Raw genomic sequence first — 25,193 nt, forward strand, 5'->3', positions numbered from 1 at the left:
CCGCCGGCTCCGGACCCTCCGCCGGCTCCCCCGGCTCCTGCTCCTCCGGCGGCTGCCGACCTGCCGCCGGCTCCTATTCCTCCGCCGGCTCCCCCGTCTCCTATTCCTCTGCCGGCTCCTATTCCCCCGCCGGCTCCCCCGTCTCCTGCTCCTCCGCCGGCTCCTGCTCCCCCGCCGGCCGTCAACCCTCCGCCGGCTCCCCCGGCTCCTGCTCCTCCGCCGGCTGCCGACCTGCTGCCGGCTCCTATTCCTCCGCCGGCTCCCCTGTCTCCTACTCCTCCGCCGGCTCTTCCGCCGGCTCCGGACCCTCCGCCGGCTCCCCCGGCTCCTGCTCCTCCGGCGGCTGCCGACCTGCCGCCGGCTCCTATTCCTCCGCCGGCTCCCCCGTCTCCTATTCCTCTGCCGGCTCCTATTCCTCCGCCGGCTCCCCCGGCTCCTGCTCCTGCTCCTCCACCGGCTCCTGCTCCTCCGCCGGCTCCTGCTCCTCCGCCGGCTCCTGCTCCTCCGCCGGCTCCTACTCCTCCGCCGGCTCTTCCGCCGGCTCCTGACCCTCCACCGGTTTCCCCGTCTCCTACTCCTCCGCCGGCTCTTCCGCAGGCTCCTGACCCTCCGCCGGCTCCCCCGTCTCCTATTCCTCCGCCGGCTCCCCCGGCTCCTACTCCTCCGCCGGCTCTTCCGCCGGCTCCGGACCCTCCGCCGGCTCCCCCGGCTCCTGCTCCTCCACCGGCTCCTATTCCCCCGCCGGCTCCCCCGTCTCCTGCTCCTCCGCCGGCTCCTACTCCTCCGCCGGCTCCTGACCCTCCGCCGGTTTCCCCGTCTCCTATTCCTCCACCGGCTCCCCCGGCTCCTGCTCCTCCGCCGGCTGTCGACCCTCCGCCGGTTCCCCCGGCTCCTGCTCCTCCGCCGGCTGTCGACCCGCCGCCGGCTCTCCTGCCGGTTCCTGTCCCTCCGCCGGCTCTCCCGTCTCCTGACCCTCTGCCTCCCTGGCCTGTCCCTGCGGCTCCGCCTCCCCGGCCTGTGCCGGCGGCTCCGGGCGCTGAGCCTCCGCCGGTCCGGGTGTGGTCGTCCCGGTCTTGCGGTCGGGAGCCCGCGCCTTTGGGGGGGGGTACTGTCACGTCCTGGCTGTGCCCCTAGCCATCTCTGCGCTGGGCTCGGGGCATAGCCAGGACAGGACAGCGGATGACTGGTCGCCGCCGCCCGGGGCTGTGGATGACTGGCCGCCGCCGCCCGAGCCAGCGGTTGACTGGCCGCCCGAGGTCGCGGATGACTGGCCGCCGCCGCCCGAGGCCGCGGATGACTGGCCGCCGCCCGAGCCCGCGGTGGACTGGCCGCCTTGTCCCGCAGCGCCTTCACCTGCCCAGGAGCCCCCGCATCGTCCTACGGCGCCCTCGCCTGTCCCGGCCTCAGCGGCGCCCTCGCCTGTCCCGGCTCTCCCTGACCCTCCGCCGGCTCTCCCTGACCCTCCGCCGGCTTCCCCGTCTCCGGCTCCTTCGCCGGCTCTCCCACAGGGTTCTCTACTCCTTTTTTTGGTTTCCCCAATTGGAGGCAGGTGTTAGTCATTGCCTCCAATTGGGGACCCTATTTAAGTTTAGTTTGTAGGCCCCAAGGCGTGGTTCATTTTGGTTTTGTTTATCCTGTGTAAGGAATACCCACGTCACTGGTTGCTGCTTTTTGTTTTGTTGGAGTCCTGCATTCTTTATTTTGTATTAAATGGATTACCTTACCTACCTCTACTCTGCGCCTGTGTCCTCTTCATCCCACGACCGTGACAGCTCCATACATTTGTTTTTCCAGAGTTAGATTAGTAAGGACTTACAAATAAGAAATGTGAGAAAATATACTGTACGTGATGGTGATTTAATGCAATTAATCATAAAAACTGACTAAACAGTTGAGTGTTATTGTAATTTATTTCTCCTACTAGCATTTCTATAGTAATTTTCATTTGTTTCTGCTCTACTTCAAAAATAATTTAGAGTTTCTAAACTGTATAGAAATGCAGTAAATAAGCATCAACTAACAAAAACATCGTAGTATTCCTGCATGCTCTATATTAAGTAAGATGAAACAGAAGTTTGATGTATTAGGCCCAAGACAGAGCAACTTGCCAAAATAGCATTCAATATCAGGTTTGATAATATTTTTGATGAGAACAAATGTTCGCAGAGGGCCACATCACCTTTGATACCGTACCATATCTTGTTTCCACTTCGTCGTGTTCAGAGGTGTAAATGTGAAGCCAATGGGAGATGTGAAAATAAACACCACAACGTTCACAGCATTTATAGTTGTAATGATCTTCACTGGCATAATCATGAGGAAAGTTCATCTCAAGTAAATTATTGTCTTTACAAAAGTTTTATGTGCTGTCTTGTATAAAGGCCAGTGTTGTGAGTATAAATTACCAGGAGTTGGGAAGAGAGAATATAGATCTGAGACCAAGCTGAGATGATCAAATATCCAAACGTACGATATCTAGCTCAGTAATTATCATAATGCATTAATTCCACAATGGGTTTTCAGTCAGGCCAACCTAAACTGTGTTGTTCAAACAGGCTTATATTGGGCCTTCTAAAGAATTAGATACATGAGGTTCTTAACTGCCAGATATTCATAGATTTTGACGAACTGCGTAAGCGGCAGAAGGAAAGAGTGAATGTCTCTGACTGAGTGCGTGAGTGACTGACTGGCTGGCTGATTGGATGGCAAAACAGTCCTGCAAACTATAGGCCCTGAGTTCGTATCTCCTCGCATGCGAAGCAAAGTACGCGTTATTAGGATTACTAGGAACACCTGTTTAATTTCTCATTAATGCAATTATCTAAGCAACCAATCACATGGCAGTTGCATCAATGCATTTAGGGGTGTGGTCCTGGTCAACAACACGCACAACCTTGAGGTGGATGGGCTACAACAGCAGAAGACCCCACCGGGTACCACTCATCTCCACTACAAATAGGAAAAAGAGGCTACAAGCTCACCAAAATTGGACAGTTGAAGACTGGAAGAATGTTGCCTGGTCTGATGAGTCTCGATTTCTGTTGAGACATTCAGATGGTAGAGTCAGAATTTGGCGTAAAAAGAATGAGAACATGGATCCATCATGCCTTGTTACCACTGTGTAGGCTGCTGGTGGTGGTGCACCATGTCACAAAGCTCAAATCATTTCAAATTGGTTCTTGAACATGACAATGAGTTCACTGTACTGAAATGGCCCCCACAGTCACCAGATCTCAACCCAATAGAGCATCTTTGGGATGTGGTGGAACGGGAGCTTCGTGCCCTGGATGTGTATCCCACAAATCTCCATCAACTGCAAGATGCTATCCTATCAATATGGGCCAACATTTCTGAAGAATGCTTTCAGCACCTTGTTGAATCAATGCCACGTAGAATTAAGGCAGTTCTGAAGGCGAAATGGGGTCAAACACAGTATTAGTATGGTGTTCCTAATAATCCTTTAGGTGAGTGTATTTCAATGATTGCTTTCATTTTGAAAAAGAAAATCTGAGTTAGCTGCTAGCATAATATCCTGCTGCTAGAGGAATGGTAATGAAGCCTCAAATGGCCATCACTAATGCAGGTAGCCTAGCGGTTAGAGCACCTGACCAGTAAACAAAATGTTGCTAGATTGAATCACCAAGATAGATCCTTTATTCAATATACTGTTCTTTTGCACAGGAGGACAACACCTCCAACAAGGTGACAAACATTATGTTCTGTACTTACTAAGATTGTATCAGCAATGTCTGTCCAACATTTCCATATCACAACATTTACAAGGATATGGCCTATACCACTTCTCTCTACTATGTGAATATGATGATTTTTATGATTGTCTTTGTAGGAGGAGATAAGAAGCATCCATTGAGTCGAATGACACATTCACAAAGAGAGACAACATGCTTTACGCTTCAGCTGCCGGATCCTAACCCCTGACCCTGACTTGACCCCTGACCCTGACTTGACACTGTTGACCATTGACTACATAGTACTAAACCGATCTGTACGGGGTTGATTGTTATTTCACCAGCTCTGGATTTGGCTACATACATACATTAAAGTTATAGATGTACATTTACTGTTTTGTATAAATGTATACACAATAGTTCTTTTGATAGGTTAGGGACATCACGACTGAATAAACCCTACACTGTGATAATCTACAGCTGTATTAGCTTCAGCAATTACTGTATAAATTCTTCACGTATGTTATGTTACGTAAAACCAATGTTCCTGTAGACCAGTGTTTCTCAACCCTGCTCCTGGACGCCCCCCTGCCCTGCATGTTTTAGATCTCTCCCTGCCCTAAAATACTTGATGTAGCTCATGAAGGACTTGATAATGAGCTGATCATTTGAATCAGTGGTGACAGAGCAGGGAGAGATCTAAAACATGCAGGGCAGGGGGGCGCCCAGGAGCAGGGTTGAGAAACACTGCTGTAGACCAATAATATAATTGTGTCCATTTCCACCAGGGGTCTTTATATTGAACTAGTAAAACACAATCTATTTCCCAGCAGCAGTAGTATAGTCAATCATTGCAATACGTTTCATGACAATGCGTCCATTGTTCCCTCTGTGTTTATCATGTTGACCAAATAAGCAGAGCAGCTTGTCACAAGACACAGGTATAGCTTTCACTACCATGTTGGGACTGTTTTGAGAAGTGAGAGGATATGCCCGGATGGCTATGTTACCTTTGAAACCATTCAGTACCTTGTGGTTGCCAGAAGAGTGCATCATGTTCAGAAGTGTAAAAAATGTATAATGTCTAAATGTGTCTAAATGTGATGCTAATAAAATATGGTACTTTTTCACCACAATGAACATCAGCACTCAGAAGTGCAACATATTGTGCCTGTGTAAAAACCTTCTGACTTCCTCACAAACTCTCATTTTAACTTCCATCCCAAGAATATTGCCCTACTGCAGATATGCCAATAGAGCATTTGTTAAGGTAATAATGGACTGATTATATTAATGCTATATAATATGAGCATAGAAGGAAAGCAACACTAAAAAGTAATTTACAATACAAAACGTAGTTACATACCAACACGATTCAACGTTCTCCTAAATAATCTAACAGATTACTAAGTATACCATAAGTATTTCAGACACTATAGCACAAAGGTGTGCTAGGAGCTTCTGTTAAAGATAGACTCCAATAATTATGACAAGCTTCCCTATTCCTCCCACCCAGATAGACTGATTCCAAACTCCTCCTTTGCATTTATAATAGGATCACCTCACCTTGGCTAAAACAATGGAAACAAAGAAACTGGCGTTAACATATTTACATATATTTAATTAGCATCATCCAAAGCTAGACACACTGTCTTGCAGGATTCTTCATCCAGTAAACATTAACCTGTAATAAAAACAATAAATAACATGTACAGCATTGAAACCTATTTGAGAGTTCATCCATTTATGGGACACACACTAAATGACCAAACATCAGTGCAGTTAATCCAATTAGTCATATTTCTACTTTGTCCATCCTCACACCTAGTTTGTCTGAGCAGATGGGGCTACCTTGACCCCCATCATGTATGTCCGTTCCTTACAGGAAGCAAGTAGGCTCATTGGAGTGAGATTAGGATGTCCCACTGAGTTGACATGCCAGACAACATGGCACCTTCACAAAACATCCAAAACACATCTTTCATTACACTACAGTACCTTAACTTCAGTGCTGGCTCTAGCCTTTTGGGGACCCTCTCCCATATCGGCTTATGTCGCGGGCCACTTAGTTATGTGATTGTGTTAGAAAAGTGTAGAAATGTTGCTAGAATTTAAAAAGGAGCTATGTAGTGGTGTTTGGTTTTTATAGTTGCAAAAATGAAAAATAAAAACCTTACAATAACCTGGTTGCATAAGTGTGCACACCCTCTTATAACTGGGGATGTGGCTGTGTTCAGAATGAACCAGTCACATTCAAACTCATGTTAAGTAGAAGTCATTACACACCTGCCAACATTTAAAGTGACTCTGATTAATCACAAAAAAACTTTAGCTTTTCTTAGGGTTTTCCTGACATTTTCCTTAGTTGCATCTTAGAGCAAAAGCTGCATCTCAGAGCAATGGTCCCCATTGAGGTTCAACAGCATCAGAGGGATCTTATTGTTGAAAGATATCAGTCAGGAGAAGGGTACAAATGAATTTCCAAAGCATTAAATATACCATGGAACACAGTGAAGACAGTCATCAAGTGGAGAAAATATGGCACGACAGAGACATTACGAAGAACTGGACGTCCCTCCAAAACTGATGAAAAGACGAGAAGAAAACTGGTCCAGGAAGCCTACAGGAACATTAAAGGAACTGCAGTAATTTCTGGCAATTACTGGCTGTGTGCTACATGTGACAACAATCTCCCATATTCTTCATATGAATGGGCTATGGGGTATGGTGGCAAGACGGAAGCCTTTTCTTACAAAGAAAACATTCAGGCCCGGCTGAAGTTTGCAAAAACAAACATCAAGTCCCACAAAAGTGGACAAATATTGTCACTTCAAGATGTGCCATGCTAATAGACTCCTAGGTTATTGTGAGTTGTTTATTTTTTATTTTTCCCCCTCAAAGATTTCAGTTTGTTTTTCAATTGAATTGTTGACATTATAGGTCACATTAAAGGTGGAAAAATTTCTGACATGATTTATCTTTGTCTCATTCTTTCACATCACAAAAACTTGACATTTAACAGGGGTGTGAAGACTTATATCCACTGTAGTCCCTAGACACATCTGTGACTAACTTCATCCTGAAACTAAACTTAAGGTTTAGTTTCAGGACCTTTAGTTGCTGAAGGTTCTATTGTCTGACAGAGTAGTAAGTTATATCAAAAAGTGTTAGGGTTCTGCTAAATCATGTTTCTGCTCTACAAAGGCATGTGTATCATATGTTTGGACTCTACTTACCATCCTGGGGATTGAAATTGATTGTTGCTATCAAAACTTGTATTACTGTTTTTAACCAGGTAACTTGATTAAGGACTCATTGTTGTCTACAGCAATAAACCGGAGAGATATTAAAGTGTTAACTGGCTTTTTGTCAGGGACAGAACTACATAGCAATTTTTCCGATTATACATTATTGCTTTTACCTTTTTATACCCCTCCTTGTCAGCTCCCAAAATAATATCTCTCATGCTTTAAGATACATACAAGAACACAAGTAGTCATACTAACAGGAAAACAAGATAGAACCCTATACTGTCATGGCAACCACAGTTCTAGGTCAGAAATAACAGACCTCCTGATCTTAGCTACCCCTTGTCTCTGTCCTGCCCGAATGAAGAAACAGAGGAGACACAGGTAACTTCACCTTGGAGCCATCTGTAGCTGGGCCATATATAAGATTGGTTGAGGCCTGGCGCCTTCGGTTGTGGCCATAATCACCTCTAAGAACAGGGCATGCTGACCTGGGTCTTCTCCAACCCATGGCGTCCGTGAGCAGTCTCAAGGAAATTCAGGCCTAGTCTAAGACAGTCAATTTATTATACTGAGTTTTCCGTAGCAGTTAAGCAGGTTTCTATTCAATAAACAGAATACAATACATGCAGAAGCTTATTAGTGTTCATAATGCAATGAATACAGTCATGTGAAAAAATTAGGACACATCATTTAAATATTCATTTATTCATTAAGATATTTTCACATATTGATGTCTAATCTTATTTTATTCATCTCTGGAAAAGAAAGTGATCTAATTGCAGGTAAACAGCAAAACATAACATTGTTTTACTCATTAAACAAATGACATCAACATACACTCACCTAAAGGATTATTAGGAACACCTGTTCAATTTCCCATTAATGCAATTATCTAATTAACCAATCACATGGCAGTTGCATCAATGCATTTAGGGGTGTAGTCCTGGTCAAGACAATCTCCTGAACTCCAAACTGAATGTCAGAATGGGAAAGAAAGGTGATTTAAGCAATTTTGAGCGTGGCATGGTTGTTGGGGCCAGACGGGCCGGTCTGAGTATTTCACAATCTGCTCAGTTACTGGGATTTTCACGCACAACCATTTCTAGGGTTTACAAAGAATGGTGTGAAAAGGGAAAAACATCCAGTATGCGGCAGTCCTGTGGGCGAAAAGGCAATGTTGATGCTAGAGGTCAGAGGAGAATGGGCCGACTTATTCAAGCTGATAGAAGAGCAACTTTGACTGAAATAACCACTCGTTACAACCGAGGTATGCAGCAAAGCATTTGTGAAGCCACAACACGCACAACCTTGAGGCGGATGGGCTACAACAGCAGAAGACCCCACCGGGTACCACTCATCTCCACTACAAATAGGAAAAAGAGGCTACAATTTGCACGAGCTCACCAAAATTGGACAGTTGAAGACTGGAAGAATGTTGCCTGGTCTGATGAGTCTTGATTTCTGTTGAGACATTCAGATGGTAGAGTCTGAATTTGGCGTAAACAGAATGAGAACATGGATCCATCATGCCTTGTTACCACTGTGCAGGCTGCTGGTGGTGGTGTAATGGTGTGGGGGATGTTTTCTTGGCACACTTTAGGCCCCATAGTGCCAATTGGGCATCGTTTAAATGCCACGGCCAACCTGAGCATTGTTTCTGACCATGTCCATCCCTTTATGACCACCATGTACCCATCCTCTGATGGCTACTTCCAGCAGAATAATGCACCATGTCACAAAGCTCGAATCATTTCAAATTGGTTTCTTGAACATGACAATGAGTTCACTGTACTGAAATGGCCCCCACAGTCACCAGATCTCAACCCAATAGGGCATTTTTGGGATGTGGTGGAACGGGAGCTTCGTGCCCTGGATGTGCATCCCACAAATCTCCATCAACTTGCAAGCTGCTATCCTATCAATATGGGCCAACATTTCTAAAGAATGCTTTCAGCACCTTGTTGAATCAATGTCACGTAGAATTAAAGCAGTTCTGAAAGCGAAAGGTGTTCAAACACAATATTAGTATGGTGTTCCTAATAATCCTTTAGGTGAGTGTAAATGCATATTCTAACTGAGGAAAAAGTTAGGACACCCTACCCCTAATATCTAGTGTTACCCCCTTTGGCTGAAATAACTTCAGTGAGACACTTCTTGTAACCCTCTACCAGTCTCTGACATCCTTCTGAGGACAGTTTTCCCCCCTCCTCAATGCAGAATGCTTTAACCCGTGTGATGTTTGAGGGGTTTCTTGCATGTACAGCCCGTTTCAAGTCACCCAACAGCATCTCAGTGGGATTAAGATCTAGGCTTTGACTGGGCCATTCCAGGACTCTCCATTTCTTAGTTTTCAGCCAGTCCTTGGTGGATTTACTGGTATGTTTAGGGTCATTGTCATGTTGCAGGCTCCAGTTTCGTTTCAGCTTTAATTTTCTTACAGATGGTCTCACATGTTGCTCAAGCACCCTCTGATACACTGTAGAATTCATGATAGATTCTATGATGGTGAGCTGGCCAGGTCCTGCTGCAGCAAAGCATCCCCAAACCATGACACTTCCACCTCCATGATTCACAGTTGGTATGAGGTTATTTTCCTGGAATGCTGTATTTGGTGTGCGCCAAACATGTCCTCTGTTCTGGTGTCCAAATAATTCAATTTTAGACCCATCTGTCCAAAGAACATTATTCCAGAAGTCCTGTTCTTTGTCTATGTTCTTCTGGCAAACTTCAGTCTGGTCTTATTGTTTCTCTTGGAGAATAAAGGTTTCCTCCTTGCACACCTTCCGTGAAGATTAAACTTGTGCAGTCTCTTTCTGATTGTAGAGGCATGCACTGTCACATCACATCAACAGTCGCCAGAGCCTGCTGTAGGTCCTGTGATGACATTTTAGGGGTTTTGGAGACTTCTTTTAGCATCTTGCGGTCTGCTCTCGGGGTGAACTTGCTTGGACGGCCAGACCTGGGCATGTTGACAGTTGTTTTGAATGTCCTCCACTTGTATACTATTTCAGTGGAATGTCAGTGGAAATCAGTGGAATGTCTGATTTCAAACTCTTTTGAGATCTTTTTAAATCCCTTACCAGACTCATAAGCTGCAACAATCTTCTTTCTGAAGGCCTCAGACAGGTCTTTCAATCTCACCATGGTGTTCACTTTCACTTCAACAGTCAGGAGCACACCAAACTGAATGTCACACCTTCAAAATGCTGAGTAACAATGTTCTAATCATGTGCACCTGATGTGATACACCTGTATTTCAGCCATTTTAAGTTGGACAAAATGTGGGGGTGTCCTATTTTATTCAAACTCATATCCATATGTCTAAATATGTTAAAAAAACACGTTTTCATAGGGTGTCCTAATTTTTTCACATGACTGTACATGGCTACCTATTTTCTTAGAAAAATCTGTCCACAACAGTTTCTTTAATTCTATTAAATGATATAAATATTCTAATAATATATGAGAATATGACAATAAGTGTGTTCTGCTCATTAAATAGTAGGTGCAAAGTTTGATTAGTAATGCCTTGGAATCAGAATAAGACATTTGGGAAAACTGCATGTAATCATGATCAAAACTGAATCAAAATCAAACCTGATTAACAGTTGAGGGTTATTGTAAATTATTTTTCCTATTTGCATTACATTTCTACAGTAAATTATGTTACTTGTTTGTTTGTGGTGTGCTTCAAACAGTAATTAGACTTTCTAAAGTGTGTAGAAATGCAATAAATGAGCATCAACTAACAAACACATTATAGGATTCCAGCATACTCTATCATTTGTGAAACATGTATGCATGGTAGATAAATTAGGCCCAAGGCTACACAGGTCAGAATGAGCAGAGGCGCTTGCCGCAATAGCATTTAATATTATGTTTGATTTGTTTGATAAGTGAGGACAAATGGTCCCAGAGGATCCCGGCACCTTGGAAACCGTACAGTATCGTGAGGGCCTGGGATGGGCACTATTTCAAATACAAAATAGTATTATGTAATTTGTATTTGTTAGGGTTGATGAAAATGACATTGTATTTTGTATTATGTAGTTTAAAGAAACTGTAAAATACTTTGTGAGAAATGTACATGATGACATCATAAAATCGCTGCCTCGGATTGGTGCCTACTCAATAATTTGCCCAAACCTGCTGAGATTACATTACAACATTACATTATAATGCCACAATATGATGGAACCTGTTAAATGCACACATGTGTGCCTTATTTCCATTAACACTCACTCAATCACACACACTCACACATAAGTTTAACTGTTTTTGCTAGAACCTTTGAACTGTTTTCGAATACCTGATCTATAGTATTCTCTATTGTAGCATTCTCAATTGGAGTTTAAGTAAATGTTCTTACTACACTATTAATGCGTATGTGTCCTCTATACCTATATTCTGTGTCTCTCCATAGATTCAGTGGTTGGAGTTGGGTTAAAACACCTTCACAAGTTCGGTTGTTACTTTCTTATAATGTTTCTAGCTACATTTAAAATCAAAACATATTGATAATTTAATAATTGTTGAAAAAGTGCTAAAATGTTTGCTAACATCCAAATAGGTGTCCAATTATAAATAAATTGCTTAATGATGGGATCCTAATTGCAGGCCTGATTCCACAGGTAGAAAGTCGTGTTTGATTGTAAGTTTGATTTCCCCACATACACAGCCGATCGTATATGAATTTGACCCAGACCTATCGTCATATTCAGCACCATACAATCATCACAGATCAACGCTTATCAATCGGCTTTACATGTGCATATACGTTTCTACATTTCCGTCTTGATGGGGGTTGCGCCTTGATTAAGCATGCCCCCTCATTTATACAAAACTGCACCCTCAGTCAGGTTATCCTGGCACCGCCCCTGCCTTATTGAAGTAGCTGTTTAGTACGATCATGATTTTGCATACCATTGCATGAATGACTGCCTGACGCAATTTATTATCATACAATGCTAAAAAAAAACACAATCATCTCAGTATAACACCAAATAAATTAAACTTCATGGCATATCAATCTGTCCAGTTAGGAAGCATAAGCGATTGTGAATCAATGTTGACTGTTTTGGTGCAAATGAAAATGAAAACAGGTACACTGGAGCAAGACAACCCCCTTTTCACTACTGGTAGCATGAGGCGGTACCTGCAGACCATTCAGGTTGCACAGGTAGTCCAGCTCCTCTAGGATGAATCATCCATACATGTCATCGCAAGAAGGTTTGGTGTGTCTCCCAGTACAGCCTCAAGAGCATAGAGGAGATACCAGGAGATTACACAAGGAGAGTTGGACAGGGCCGTTGAAGGGCCTCAACCCAACAGCAGGACCGGTATCTGCTCCTTTGTGCGAGGAGGAAAAGGAGGAGCACTGCCAGAGCCCTACAAAATTACCTCCAGCAGGCTAATGGTGTGCATATTGACTGGCCATCACATTCTCCAGAACTGAATCCAATTGAGATCCTTTGGAACATTATGTATTGCTGCATCCGACTCCACCAAGTAGCACCAAAGACTATCTGGGAGCTCACTGATGCCCTGATCCAGGTCTGGGAGATCCCAGGGGACACCATCCGTCATCTCATCAGGAGCATGCCCAGAGGTTTTTGGGAGTGCATACAGGCACATGGGGTACATACCCACTACTGAGTCACATTATGAGTTGCCGTGATGAAATTCATGGAAGTTGGAACAGCCTGTGATTTCAATTGTTTACTTTGATTTTGGGTGTGAGTTTGAATTCAGCCCTCAATCCGTTGGTGGTTTTGGTTTCCATTGACCGTCATTAAGTTCAAGTCAAGTTCAAGTTCAGCTCACTTTGTTCTCAAGGAATTACACAATATCCAGTAAAGATTTTGATCTTTAATACATTTCCTTCATCGAAACTCGCTGTGTGATTTAAGTGTTCCCTTAATTTTTTGGAGCAGTTTATTTATGATTAAAAATCAAATGATTACTTACTTAGAAACTAGTTGCTATTAATAAAGGGACCACCAGTTGTCTTCTTATGAACGACTTGATTGTCACTGAGTCAGTGTTGCTGATACAAAGTAGGCTCTTCATTTCCAAACACCAAGTAACTAAATTAGGATACAATTATGAGTCATTAGTGAACTGTTAGGTAAACATTAAACTGTTGGTTACTTTTAAATTAACCTTCATCTGGGTGATCACATTGATGTGTGAATATTTGATCTGTTAACTGGTTGCATATGTCAGATTTATCACATGACTCGTTAGGCAGTGAAAAGCTGATGCTATCGAAACATTGTCTAATTAATCAGCTGAGTCAGTGTACTGGTGAAGGGATTGATCAAATAGGCCGATAGATAGGTTTGTGAAGTGATTTCATGCTCCCTTGTAAAGGTATTTTAGTATTTTTAAAATACAAAAATGCAGTCGTTTATTTTGATACATGGTGTGGCTGCTATATTTTGTAGTTTATTTTGATACATTCAAAATTAAGGTATTTGGTATATAGCAAGATAACCTGTACAAAATCCTACAACTTCCTATCAAACTCAGATTAAAATAATTCAGTGCTGTGTTACAGGACTGTCAGTAGGACATTTATAAAAGAAGTCAGTGAATGTAGTGATTACGATTACGATATATGTTATGAACAAATAAACAAAGCACTTAATAGGGTAATCTCCTGTTATGCATCTGGATGACCAGATTAAAAACTTCACATACAGTGGGTAGAACCAGTATTTTGCAGGTGTTCCCACTTACAAAGCATGTAGAAGTCTATCATTTTTATCATAAGCCCTCTTCAACTGTGAGTGACAGAATCAAAAACAAAAATCCAGAAAATCACATTGTATGATTTTTAAGTTATTTATTTGCATTTTATTGCATGACATAAGTATTTGATACATCAGAAAAGCAGAACTTAATATGTGGTACAGAAACCTTTGTTTGCACATACAGAGATCATACGTTTCCTGTAGTTCTTGACCAGGTTTGCATACACTGCAGCAGGAATTTTGGCCCACTTCTCCATACAGACCTTCTCCAGATCCTTCAGGTTTCGGGGCTGTCGCTGGGCAATACAGACTTTCAGCTCCCTCCAAAGATTTTCTATTGGGTTCAGGTCTGGAGACTGGCTAGGCCACTCCAGGACCTTGAGATGCTTCTTACGGAGCCACTCCTTAGTTGCCCTGGCTGTGTGTTTCAGGTCGGTTTCATGCTGGAAGACCCAGCCACGACCCATCTTCAATGCTCTTATTGAGGGAAGGAGGTTGTTGGCCAAGATCTCGTGACACATGGCCCCATCCATCCTCCCTTCAATACGGTGCAGTCGTACTGTCCCCATTGCAGAAAAGCATCCCCAAAGAATGATGTTTCCACCTCCATGCTTCACGGTTGGGATGGTTTTCTTGGGGTGGTACTCATCCTTCTTCTTCCTCCAAACACGGCAAGTGGAGTTTAGACCAAAAAGCTCTATTTTTGTCTCATCAGACCACATGACCTTCTCCCATTCCTCCTCTGGATCATCCAGATGGTCATTGGCAAACTTCAGACAGGCCTGGACATGCGCTGGATTGAGCAGGGGGACCTTGCGTGCGCTACAGGTTTTTAATCCATGACGGCGTAGTGTGTTAATAATGGTTTTCTTTGAGACTGTGGTCCCAGCTCTCTTCAGGTCATTGCCCAGGTCCTGCGGTGTAGTTCTGGGCTGATCCCTCTCCTTCCTCATGATCATTGATGCCCCACGAGGTGAGATCTTGCAAGGAACCCCAGACCGAGGGAGATTGACCGTCATCTTGAACTTCTTCCATTTTCTAATAATTGCGCCAACAGTTGTTGCCTTCTCACCAAGTTGCTTGCCTATTGTCCTGTAGCCCATCCCAGCCTTGTGCAGGTCTACAATGTTATCCCTGATGTCCTTACACAGCTCTCTGGTCATGGCCATTGTGGAGAGGTTGGAGTCTGTTAGATTCAGTGTGTGGACAGGTGTCTTTTATACAGGTAACGAGTTCAAACAGGTGCAGTTAATACAGGTAATGAGTGGAGAACAGGACTTCTTAAAGAAAAACTAACACGTCTATGAGAGACGGAATTCTTACTGGTTGGTAGTTGATCAAATACTTATGTCATGCATTAAAATGCAAATTAATTATTTAAAAATCATACAATGTGATTTTCTGGATTTTTTTAGATTCCATTTCTCACTGTTGAAATGTACCTATGATAAAAATTACAGACCTCTACATGCTTTGTAAGTAGGAAAACCTGAAAAATCGGCAGTGTATCAAATACTTGTTCTCCCCACTGTAACTATGCTCAAAATAAATACTTCTCAGTGTTGTTGTTGTGGCAGAATACAATCTATAATATTTGTTATAGCAGGAAATGGAGCTGTGGCCTAGTGTTTGATGATGACATTGTGTGTGGTCAGAGGCGTCGCTAGGTTCACAATACATTCAGGGTTTAGCCCACACCATCACCCCAACCGGGACAGAAAGTACAGGGTTTTGAATGTACACACGGAACATTTTTATGTACACGCTAGCGGCCTACACGTCTACATTGTCATAATGAGAGATTTTTTATAGCCCCTGATCTGTGTGTGGTGGTGGGTACATTGTAAAGACACAGAGATGGTCTGATGTTATGAAAGTAACATACAAACTAAAATACATTGCAGTACAACTTCAGTTCCTGCTCTGAGCTCTCACGTTAGTGGACTTTTAATGATGAGCCATTGTCATAATGAGCGATTTTTTTATAGCCCCTGATCTGTGTGTGCTGGTGGGTACATTGTAAAGACACAGAGATGGTTTGATGTTATGAAAGTAACACACAAACTGAAATACATTGCAGTACAACATCAGTTACTGCTCTGAGCTCTCACGTTAGTGTAGTTTTAACCGTATAAAACCTGTTAGAGGATCATCAGTTGGGTTTGCCTTAGTTTGAATTTGTTCTGTTCTAAGTCTGAGCTGATATTTTTCTTTAACGTTGGAGTCCGAAGATAAACAGCATGTGTAGAAGTGTGTTTAGGTTTGCACCACTTCTGTTTCTGTTGGGGACGTACGCCGCCATTGAAGGTATGAAAGACTATGGTCCTTTTCTTAAACACATACAGAATGTAGGAGCAACACCAATATGTTATGACCTGTTGCATTTGAAATGCATAAAATATTGTTGTCTTTGCTGTTAAAATTCCAGTCTCTTAGAATAATCTAAAAAACCTGTGACAACAAGCACTGAGAATAATGAGACACAATATATTCTTTATTGTGAATCTCTTTTTACACAAAAAACTATGCATTGTAATTTTGATTATCAACATATACTTTTACTACGCAATATATCCCATTAAAAAGTATGCTCACAATTACTTTCCCTTCCTATTTATAGAGACCCTACTGAAAGCATTGGAGATTGGAGGAACAGATGTCACTCACATCTGCCAAAATCATACAATGTCTGATATGTTGTTGATAACATGCAAAATAAATGGGGAGCACAAGTGTGGAATCTCATTACGGTTTGACAAAAATGATACAAATACAACTTGTGACTCCAGGGTCAATCTACAGAATGATGGTGGCAGAGTGTTTCTACACATCACTAACATACAACCATCAGATGAAGGGATTTACCAATGTGTGTGTGTATATAATGGAGGAACAGAAAATGTGACTCTTCATTTGAATATTATTTTCAAAGGTATGTTTTTGATTTGCATACCAGTAAAATAGATTATATCATGTTTAATACTTCATGTTCATTACCAGGGTGGTGAAATAGAAGAGAAAACTGTTATAATAGATATTTCTCTCTTTCTCAGAAACAGACAATCACAGTCTTTTCCCTACTCAGATGATAAAAGGCATCACAGCATTTATAGCTGTAATGATCTTCACTGCCATAATCATGAGAAAGTTAATCAGAGGTAAATTGTTGTCTTAAAAAAATTGAAATGTTCAGGTGCTGTCATGCTTGAAGGCCAATGTTGTAAGAATGGGTGACCATGAGTCGGTAAGAGGGAACACAGATTAGTGACCAAGATGAGATGATGAAATATCCAAATGTACAATGTCTAGCTCAGTAATTATCATAATGCATGAATTCCACAATGTGTTTTCAGTCAGACCAACCTAAACTATGTTGTTCAAACAGGCGTATTTTGGGCCTACTAATAGATGAATTAATCTGTAAACTGTCAGAAATTTAGTTTTTGTCACGCCGTTTAAACACATTCAAATCTATGGTGCAGGTAGCCTAGTGTTTAGCGCACTTGACTAATACTACTAATCAAAAGGTTTTTCACTTCCCTTACTCCTTTTGTATTGCTTGTTGCATCAACGGCCAGAAAACATTTCTTGTTTGTTGTGATACTTACTTGACAATAAAAGTATTTTCGATTCTGATTCTGAGATTGAATCAGCAAGATGGCATGATGGAAATCTGTCATTATGTCCTTTAGCAAGGAATTTAATCATAATTGCTCATTGTGGCAGCTCTCTGCACCTCTCCATATCAGAGGGGGCTGAGTAAAATTTCCTGCGGAAACCAATAATGTTCCTTCATTCAATCCACTGTTGTTTTGCACAGGAGGAAACAATGAAGAAAGTGCTTTTCACCTCCAACGAGGTGAACAAAAGTATTTACGGTTCTTATTACGAATGCATCTGTACAGTATGTTAGTTCAACGTTTCAATATCACAACATTTACAAGAAATTGCCCTACACCACTTCCATATTATGTTTAAGTGAATATGTTGATTTTTATTCATTGGCATTGTAGGAGCTAACAACCGTACATCAAGTGGAATGACACATTCACAAAGAGAGACGACATGCTTTCCTCTTATGCTGCCGGATCCTAAACTCTGACCCTGACTTATTGGCACTGTTGAACAATGACTACATAGTACTAGACTGTTCTGTAGGGGGTTGATTGTTATTTCACCAGCCCTGGATATGCCTACAGACATACATTAAAAAGGTATAGATGTACTGTGTATCCTTCACATATGTTCTGTTGCATGAAACAAATGTTCCTGTAGATCGATAATGTGATTATGTACATTTACACCAGGAGTCATTGTATTGCATTTGCAAAATACTGTGCATTTCCCAGTAGCAGGAGAGATGTAAAGCCAGTCGATTCAATATGTTTCATAACAATGCATATTCTGCGCTTTCAATGTTCCCTCTGTGTTTATCCTGTTGGCCAAATAAGCATTGTAGCTTGTCTTAAGACAAAGTATAGCCTTCACTACCATGTTGGGACTGATTTGAGAAGTGAAAGGATGTGCGCAGATGGCTATGTTACCTATAAAACCCTACAATTATGCTTTCCAGCTCATCAACTGAAGAGTGCATCATGTTCATAAGTGTACAGTACCTAGCTTTAATGCCATGTCAATTGAAGATGTGCATTTGATCACTACCACAATCAGCACTGCAACATATTGTACCTGTGCAAAAACCCTCCAACACCCTCAAACTCCCATTCAAACTTCAATTCCAAGTATATCGCCCAGCTGTAGATACCCCAATAAGGCATTTATAAAGGTAATAATTGAATTATTTTAATAATGCTGTATATTTAGTTTGAATTTGTTCTGCTTTCCAGACTCTAGTCAGAAGCTCTAACTACTAGGTCACCTTGCAGACCCCCCCAAAAATATGTTTTAACTGATTAGACTTTGTCTGTGTGGTGCAATTTATTTTCTTGCAATTAATGAAAAAGATAATTACTAAATGTGTTAATAAAGATGTGTTGGTTTTGTTTCTATCGGTAGCTGTTAGTTACTTTCTTTTTTCACCACTGCATCACTGATATAACATAGCTTAAAGTAATATTCTAATAATTAATGAGAATATGATGCGATTATAACATGTGTTCTGCTCCATACATTTGTTTTTCCAGAGTTAGATTAGTAATAACTTGGAGTACAAATAAAAACATTTGAAAATATACTGTGTGTGATGACGATTTAATGCAATTAATCATAAAAACTGACTAAACAGTTGAGTCTTTTTGTAATTTATTTCTCCTACTTGAATTTCATTCCTATAGTAATTTTCATTTGTTTCTGCTCTACTTCAAACAGCATTTAGAGTTTCTAAACTGTATAAAATGCAGTAAATAAGCATCAACTAACAAAAACATGGTAGGATTCTCGCATTTCCCATTATAAGTAAGATGAAACAGATGTTTAATGAATTAGGCCCAAGACTACACAACCTGGAACAGCGCAGGCTGAACTGAGCAGTGCACCTTGCCAAAATGGCATTGAAAATCAGGTTTGATATTATTTTGGATGAGATCAAATGATCGAATAGGGCCACGTCACCTTTGAAACCGTACCATATCTTGTTGTTTCCATTTCATCGTGTCCAGAGGTGTAAATTTGAAGCCAATGGGAGATGTGAAAATAATCACCACAATTAACATCACCCCTCAAAAGTGCAAAATAACCTGTACAAAACCAACAACATCCTATCAAAGTCTGATTAAAAGACTTCACTCCTGTGTTACAGATGAATCAATAGGACATTGATTAATGTAGTCAGAGAATGTAATGATTATAATAATGATATATTTTATGAGAAACAAAGCACTTCATAGGATCATTTCCTGCTATGTATCTAAATGACCAGATCTAAAACACGTACATAAACTGAATATAATTACCTCTCAGTCTTGGGGTTCTGGCAGAATACAGACTATGATATTTTTTATAGCAGGAAATGGAGCTGTGGCCTAGTGTTTGATGATTACATTGTGTGTGGTGGTGGGTCCATTGCAGAGACACAGAGATGTTCTGATGTTATGAAAGTAACAAATAGAAACTAGAATGCATTGCAGTATACAACATCAGTTCCTGCTCTCAGCTCAGAGTTTTAACAGTATGAAACCTGTCAGAGGATCATCAGTTGAGTTTGTCTTAGTTTGACTTTGTTCTGTTCTGAGCTGATATTTTTCTTTAACGTTGGAGTCTGAAGATAAACAGTATGTGTAGAAGTGTGTTTAGGTTTGCACCACTTCTGTTTCTGTTGGGGACGTACGCCGCCAGTGAAGGTAAGAAAGACAACGGTCCTTTTCTTAAACACACATACATGATACGACACAGAAATAAGTGATGACCTATTCTAAATGTCGCATTTAAAATGCATGAAATACTGTTATCATTGCTGTTAAGATTCAAACCCCTTACAATAATGTAAAAAACTTGTGACAACAAGCACTGAGATGGAAAACAATTTATTCTTTTTTGTAAATCTGTTTATACACAACAAACTATGCATTGCATTTTTGATCATCAACATGTACGTTTGCTACGCAATATATCCCATTAAAAAGTATGCTCACAATTACTTTCCCTTCCTATTTATAGAGACCCTATTGAAAACATTGGAGATTGGAGGAACAGATGTCACTCACATCTGCCAAAATCATACAATGTCTGATATGTTGTTGATAACATGCAAAATAAATGGGGAGCACAAGTGTGGAATCTCATTACGGTTTGACAAAAATGATACAAATACAACTTGTGACTCCAGGGTCAATCTACAGAATGATGGTGGCAGAGTGTTTCTACACATAACTAACATACAACCATCAGATGAAGGGATCTACCAATGTGAGTGTGTATATCATGGAGGAACAACAAACTTGACTCTTCATTTTAATATTTCTTTCAATGGTAAGTTTTTGATTTGCATACCAGTAAAATGTATAATATAATATTTAATACTTCATGTTCATTACCAGGAGAAAACTGTCATTATAGATATTTCTCTCTTTCTCAGAAACAGCCAATCACGGTCTCTTCCTTTCTCAGACGATAACAGGCATCACAGCATTTATAGCTGTAATAATCTTCACTGCCATAATCATGAGGAAAGTTAATCTCAGGTAAATTATTGTCTTTACAAATGCTAAAGTTTTATGTGCTGTCTTGTATAAAGGCCAATGTTGTGAGAATGAGTGACCAGGAGTTGGTAAGAGAGAACACTGAGACCAAGCTGTGATGATCAAATATCCAAACATTCGATAATTATCATAATGCATGAATTCCACAATAGGTTTTCAGTCAGGCCAACCTAAGCTATGTTGTTCAAACAGGCTTATATTGGGCCTTCTAAAGAAATAGATACATGAGGTTCTTAACTGCCAGATATTCATAGTTTTTGCCGGACCGCGGCAGAAGGGAAGAGCGAATGTCTCTAATTGAGTGAATGAGTGAGTGGCTGATTGGCTAGCTGAATGATAGACCCTTGTTAAATAGCATAGAGGTTAGCAAAACAGACCTGCAAACTATAGTTCCTGAGTTCGTATCTCCTCGCAGGCGAAGCAAAGTATGAGTTATTCTGCATAGATTAAAACTTCCAGTGACTACATTATAGTAAGCCTGAAATTGAACAGTTTATGGTTATAGTGCGACTGTTTCTGTCATGGTGCGGTGAGCAGCAGCGCCACCGTGCCATATTTTCACAAGTTCCCATATTCTCACGAACACATCCCGGACTGTCACATGTTTTCAATCCTTCACACCAGGTCCCAATTTGAATCGTTTGTTTGTGTATATATGTTTCCCCTCTGCTCCCCACATTGTGGCTCATTGTTCTTGTCGTGTGTGTGTGTGTGTGTGTGTGTGTGTGTGTGTGTGTGTGTGTGTGTGTGTGTGTGTGTGTGTGTGTGTGTGTGTGTGTGTGTGTGTGTGTGTGTGTGTGTGTGTGTGTGTGTGTGTGTGTGTGTGTGTGTGTGTGTGTGTGTGGCCGTGGCCGTGGCCGTGGCCGTTATTGTAAGTATGTGTACCAATTCATATCGTTGTTTTTTGCTGCTTTAGTCAGCCCTTTGCTTTGTGTGTTTTTGTGCTCTGTGTTTTGTTTATTTCTTGTAAGATTAAAGACTCAACACCGACTACACCTGCCTGCACCTGGTTCCTTGCTCTCGCAACACATCACTACACCACCTATTGTGACAGTTTCTGGTGAATTTTCAAAGTACACATCTGTGCATGCATTTTGGGTCAGGATAGACAAACACATTTGCTTGCTTCAACATAGGCTACAGTAGTTACATTACTGTGAGCCTTAACTAAAACTGTATACAGTTATATGTCAACTTTTCTGGCATGGAAAAGTTCATCTTCAGTCTCGCTCAATACTTATGATTATTCCTAGGAAGTTAGTAGATACCAGTAAGCCTATACTGGCTAATAAGCTGTTCAAATGGCCAGTGGCAAAAGCTAAATGTTCTTAGATGCTATTTGTGTTGGAGGTAAACTTAGTAAGAAACGTTAGTCATTTCAACTGTGTCAATATCCTTCACGAGTGACCAATTAGCTTTTAAAACGGCCAGTGGCAAAAGAAGATTTGTTCATAGACACAAGAGGCTATACTGACACACTTCCAATGTATATCTCTGTGGTCTAGTGGTTAACAACAGACTATCACGTGGGTGACCTGGGATAAAATCTAAAGAGGGCAATACTTTCTTTTGCGGTCCGGCTGAGCTAGGTTTGCCTTGTTTCCTTTCATTTATGTCAAGTTTTAATTAACAAATAAAAATCTGAATTGGATGTTCTAGGTTCCCAGCAATGGTTAAATCACAAAAAAACTGTTTTTGTTGTGAAATCAGAGTCATTTCTGTAACGCAGGCAGCTTAGGGTTTTGAGCACCTGACCAGTAAACAAAAGGTAGCTAGATTGAATCACCAAGACAGCATGATGAAAAATCTAACAATTAACTATAATTGTCAGCATTCCGTAATTCTCCAATTCAGAGGGGTTGTGTCAGATGTGCTGCATAAAACAATACTATGCTGATTCACTCAATCTATTCTTCTTTTGCACAGGAGAACACAGTCAAAGGTGCTTTACACCTCCAACCAGGTGACGAACATTATATACTGTACTTTGTAAGAATTAATCTGTAGAGTATTGCTGTTCAACATTTCAGTTTGACAACATTAATGAAAAAAAATCATTGCCTTCAGATTACATTTTGTGAATACGATGTCTTTCTAGGAGGAGCAGCAACCAGACATCGAGCCCTACGACACATTTATAAAGAGAGACACCACGGTTTACTCAACCCTTCAGCAGCCAGATCCTAACCCCTGACCCTGACTTACAGGCACTGTTGACCAATAACAACATGCTGAAGCATGTATTGGGTTGAATGTTATTTCACCAGCCCTGGAAATGCCTGCAGGCATACATTTTAGATGTAGCTGTTTCATTTAAATGTATACAATATCATTCTTTTGACATGGTTCATCAAACAAGCAGAGTAACTTTCACTACCATGTTTGCAGTGTTTTGAGAAGTGAGAGGATCTGTGCAGATGGCTATGTTACATTTGAAACCATACAGTACCTTGTGGTTTCCATCTCATCAACTGAATAGTTCATTGGGTTCAGGGGTGTACAGTATATAGCCTAAATGTAATGCTAAAAGAAGATGTATACTTGATCACTACAACAAACATCAGCAGTCAGAAGTGCAACATACAGAACCTGTTCAAAATCCTCTGAAACCCTCCTAAACTGCCATTCAAACTTTCCAAGAATGTTGACCTGCTACAGATATACCAATTGGGCATTTATAAAGGTAACAATTGAATGATTATAATAATCATATATATTTAAGTTGACTTTATTCTGCTGCTACTCTGAGCTGAACATATTAGCTAAAAGTTTAGTTCAGTAGATGAACATTAAGTGTATAATCTTGTTAAAACTGGGTCTGCTTCTGTTTCTCTGGGGTGTCTGCATAGACATCCGATGTACATTCACAGCATGATGAAGCCTCACAGAAAGAAAAAAATACTGTCCTGAATGTGATTATAAGAAGATATATTTAAATATATTAGTGCCCCACCAATAAATCAGCTGGCCAAAATTGGCCCTCAACAGAAATATCAGTATCAGCCTTTAAGAGCATCTTATCGGTGGGTTTAATATGAAATGTTTAAAAAAAGAAACACTTTTTTCCTACTTTAGTTCTGAAGAGGGCGCACTTTCCAAACTGGATAACACTGAGGCAGCACATACCCATACTAGGGCTGTCAAATTCATATTCGAAATGCATTTGAATATCAAATATAAAATGTTAATCATTGTTCCACTACTTGGTTTTAATAAAGTAAGGCCAGCATCCCGGAGCCACCTCTTCATCGTGTATGTTGAAATTGGTGTACCTGCAGACCAGGTCCACCCCTTCATGGCAGTGGTATTCCCTGATGGTACTGCCCTCTTTCAGGAGGGTAATGCGCCCTGCCACACTGTACATATTGGTCATAATGTTTTGGCTCTTGAGTGTAAATATATTTGGACACCGACACAATTTTCATAATTTTGGCTCTGTATGCCACCACAATGGATATAAAATTAAACAACTGAGACGAAATTGAAGTACAGACTTTCAACTTTAATTCAAGGGGTCGAACAAAAATATCATGTGAAACGTTTAGGAATTGCAAACATTTTCATACAGTCCCCTTGTTTCAGGGACTCAAATGTAATTGGACAAATTGTCGAGAATCCTTAGCAGGCAATGACTGCTTGAAGTGTGGAACGCATGGACATCACCAAACATTGGGTTTCCTCCTTTGTGATGCTTTGCCAGGTCTTTATTGCAGCTGTCTTCAGTTGTTGTTTGTTCATGGGTCTTTCTGCCTTAAGTTGTCTTGCAAGTGAAAGGCATGCTTGATCGGGTTGAGATCAGGTGATTGACTCAGCCATTGCAGAATATTCCACTTCTTTGCCTTAAAAACCTCCTGTGCTGCATTCGCAGTATGTTTTGGGTCACTGTCCATCTGTAATGTGAAGCGCCGTCCAATCAACTTCGCTGAATTTGGCTGAATCTGAGCAGACAATATATCCTTACACACTTCAGAATTCTTCCGACTCCTTCTGTCTTCTGTTACATCTTTAATAAACAATAGTGACCCAGTGCCATTGGAAGCCATGCATGGCCATGCCATCACAATGCCTCCTCCATGTTTTACAGAAGATGTGGTATGCCCTGGATCATGAGCCGTTCCAAGCCTTCTCCATACATTTTCCTTCTCATCATTCAAGTACAGATTGATCTTAATTTAATCTGTCCAAAGAATGCTGTTCCAGTACTGGGCTGGCTTTTTTAGATACTTTTGGTAAAGTCTAATGGCCTTTTTATTCTTGAGGCTTATAAATGGTTTGCACCTTGTGGTGAACCCTCTGTACTTTCTCTCGTGAAGTCTTATCTTTATGGTAGACTTGGATAAT

At 41.3% G+C, this 25,193-nt stretch overlaps 1 long non-coding RNA gene across 1 annotated transcript; it reads left to right on the forward strand.

The window, feature by feature from the left end:
* Positions 1–19,832: 19,832 nt before the first annotated feature.
* LOC105023179 lies at positions 19,833–24,258 on the forward strand. Its single transcript, XR_004575165.1, has 5 exons — positions 19,833–19,994; positions 20,311–20,622; positions 20,729–20,834; positions 22,779–22,815; positions 22,951–24,258. It is a non-coding gene; the product is annotated as an uncharacterized LOC105023179 (long non-coding RNA).
* The last annotated feature ends 935 nt before the right edge of the window (positions 24,259–25,193 follow it).

The sequence above is a fragment of the Esox lucius genome, chromosome 22, assembly GCF_011004845.1.
Source record: "Esox lucius isolate fEsoLuc1 chromosome 22, fEsoLuc1.pri, whole genome shotgun sequence".
NCBI lineage: Eukaryota > Metazoa > Chordata > Actinopteri > Esociformes > Esocidae > Esox > Esox lucius.